This window comes from Arachis duranensis, chromosome 10 (assembly GCF_000817695.3).
Source record: "Arachis duranensis cultivar V14167 chromosome 10, aradu.V14167.gnm2.J7QH, whole genome shotgun sequence".
NCBI lineage: Eukaryota > Viridiplantae > Streptophyta > Magnoliopsida > Fabales > Fabaceae > Arachis > Arachis duranensis.
Window position 1 is genome coordinate 82,499,920 of NC_029781.3, and position 3,501 is coordinate 82,503,420.

General features: G+C 30.1%; 1 long non-coding RNA gene across 1 annotated transcript in view; it reads right to left on the bottom strand.

Annotated features, from left to right (window-relative positions):
- LOC107470484 (uncharacterized) overlaps positions 1-3,501 on the bottom strand; it is a 9,048-nt gene that overhangs the window by 2,926 nt on the left and 2,621 nt on the right. The window lies entirely within an intron of this gene.

Sequence of the window (3,501 nt, forward strand, 5' to 3'; positions counted from 1 at the left end):
TTATTATTTCATAACTACCAATTTTATAATTTAAATAGCCAAACCTCATTATTTTTTGAATTTCCAGAACTTTAAATCATAAATAGGAAAATAATCTATAGGTATAGAGTTTGGATAAAAACCTTAATTTATTTCAAGTCTAATTAATTGCCTTTAATTATTTTCAATAAAAATAATTTCTGAAATTAAAACCATAAATAAATATATAATTTGAGACTGATTCAAAATAGAACTTTTTTAAAAGTCTTGGGTCTTACATCCTACCTACCTTATAAAAATTTTCGTCCTCGAAAATTAAAGTAATATATAAGGTAATACATAGTCTTTGTACTCTACTTTTTAAACACTTTATAGAAAAGTATAAAATCTTAGTATGCATATATAAATGTTCAAAACTTGATAAAAGTTTGGAGGTACAGAATAGGGTGCAAATTAAGATAGGCGTTCACAAAACAAACGGTAGCAAGTGTAGCAAAAGGGCTACAAAGCAGGCTGGTATAAAGCAACGGATATAAGGCTCGCTCACAAATCTTTTACCCATTTCAAAACTTCAACTTCCCAACTCCATCAGTCATTACACAATTCCATAACCCGTCAGAATCCTAACATCCGCAAACTCTTACGGGGTACGAACTACTATACTCTTCATAACGTTGCACACCTACTAACCCATCTTTTACGTTTACGAATAGCATTTTAATGTTTCGTTTGCTACCCTTAAAAGGCGTACGTGATTCTAAGGCAATCCTCGAATTTATTTCAAACACAAGACCTTAGAAAAAGATAAGCGACAAAATTCGCCAGGGCCTGAGAGGATTCTTGAAACCACAAGTAATCAGGAATACATAAGGAATGAAGAGTGTCAGACGGAAAATTAGTTTGGCAATCTCAATAATGATTCTTGAATCAACAAAACCCGATAGGAATAACAAAAGGAAAAGTAGTAGAGTAGTTTGAAGCAAAATTAAGTCGAGTCAAGGAATATGAGGTTTACAGAAAAAGAATGTCTAAGACCAAAGACAAGGCTCATAAGTCTCGAATAGAATTAAGAATACTTTCAAATGAATCACTCATAGAATGAAAAAACATTTCAAAAACTATTTCACATTTTTTAAAGAAGTGCGCATCAAACACTTTGTAAAAGAATTAACAAAAGTATATTTGTGGCATTATGTTAATATAATTCCATGTTGAAATAGATTATGTAGAGTTTCAAAAGAAAATGAACACCGATTTGGCTAAAACAAAAATATTCCCTCAAATATTTGAGAAAAATAGTTAGGTGCACCACTTAACCAAAAGTAGGCATAAAACTCGGAAGGTAATCAAATTGCCTTCTGTTAAAATAATTTACACAAAATAAGTGAGGTTTGAAAAGGAACAGTCAATTGGGTTAAGGCCAAAATAATTTTCCGAAAGTCTTAATAGATATTTAGGGTTTTAGTCAAATACAAGTATATAGTGAAATCGTGGCAAGGTTATAAGAAAATCGAACGTTTGTTTAAAAATTCTCAAGGTTTATATTCAATCAAGCGTGTATAAAATTATAGCAAATATGGAAGAGGAAGAAATTAAACTTTATTTAGAAAAAAAAATTCCAAAGTACAAATTTGCTTATAAGTCGGTTTCAAAACTTTATTTAAAACAGTGCATGCCGACCTCAAAATAACTTTGTCAATTTAAAGAATAGCTATGGATGCAATTTAAACGAGAGAAATTGATTTAACTTTCTTAAGAAGAGAATCCAAAACTTGCTTTAAAAGTTAATATCAAAACGAAATTGCCGTCATATAAGAACATTCAAGAATATTAAGACGTACTTAAAAAGAAATCAGGCCATATGAAAAAGGATCTTAGATCAAGGGAGTTCAAACAAGATTAACTAGACATAAGACATCGAACAAGCTTTCAATCGAGCTACTGAAAACTTAAACTTTCTCTTCTATCAGTCATCCCCTAAAAAGCTAACACATCGATTTTCACCTCTAAGGACTACATGTGACACTGAGATAAGTACAAGTACGTTCAAAGAGATACCATTCGCAGGAAGAGAAGAATAAGCGACAAAATTATGTTTCTCATAAATTTGGAAGGTGTGAGATTGCAACTAAGCAATGATGTACAGGCATGAAAAAACATTTTGGAAAGAGTCATTTCGCTTCATAATAAAAAATATTTAATTTCGGAATTCTAAAAGGTACAAGAACAGGGTAGTAATAAATTAGATCAAAATAAACTAAAACCATATCAAAGGAGCATAAGGTTTACAAGAATATGAAGGAATGGTTCAAGTCACTAACAAATAAGAATGATCAAAAGTCATGAAATATGCCGAAAGAAAGAATCAAAATGTAAATAGGAAAGAATTTTGATTTCAAAACCTCCAATAGAAACTATAGAGGAAAACAGGGCAATTGCTTTACAAAATTCCAGAAAATTATCAAAAACATAAATATTGTGTCATGTTAAAACAAATTCAAGTCGAACTAAATTGTGCAAGATTTGTGAAATGAAAATAAGCTAAGCTAAGGATGAAATGTTTTCTCAGCAATCTTGAAAAGTACCTTACATAATCAATTAAGAATTTATATAAAAACAACGCGAGGTTGGTAGGAAATCAAGTTGTTTTTCGTCAAAACTATTTCTAAGGTAAAGACAAAATATATGAAATTTTAAAAGATGGAGTTTAATTGGACTAAGAATCAAAAGTAATTCCTCAGAAATCTCAAAGATATTCAAGCATTTAGTCAATTAGGAGTACATATTGAAATCACAGTAAAATTGAAAGAAATTTCAAATTTTGTTTAAAAAGAAAAAATTGAGATATGATTTAAAAAATACATATGAACAAAGACATGCAAAATTCAAAATATTTTTATCAAATTTAAAGAATGATTATAGGTACAATCAAGTAAGAAAGGATTAAGTTAAAATTTAAACAATTTCAGATTTACATAAAAGACTACATGAATCAAAAAGTGTTTGGAAAAACAAACAAATCCTCCAAAGAATTTAAGTAAACATAAGGAGTTAGGATTAAACAGAATGCATTTCAACAAGAGGTAAAATTGAGAAATAATCAAACTACCTTTTAGGAAGAAATCTCAAATAAGGATTTCAAGGCACACTATGAAAGAACAAGTTACAAGTTATCAATAAAATTTTCGAGACATGTAAAAGAATATCCTCGAGAATTAATTCCTTGCGTCCGCAAGCAGTGCGATAAGCGTTATCTATTACTTATCAATTTCAATTCGCCCATAATAACCTATTAACTTCCCGGTTCACATAGCCATCAACATTAAGTTGGCCAGACTTAATATCAACAGATATGCAACGACAAGCTAACAGTGTTAATTAATAGGCAGTCATGTGTATAAAATTCTAATTCTTGTTACTTGGACAAGACCTACAACATGACAGACCCTCAAAGAATGCAATGAAGCATAGTTAGTCCATTCCCAAGGCTCTAATCAGGATGAACTGCTCTGATACCATAAT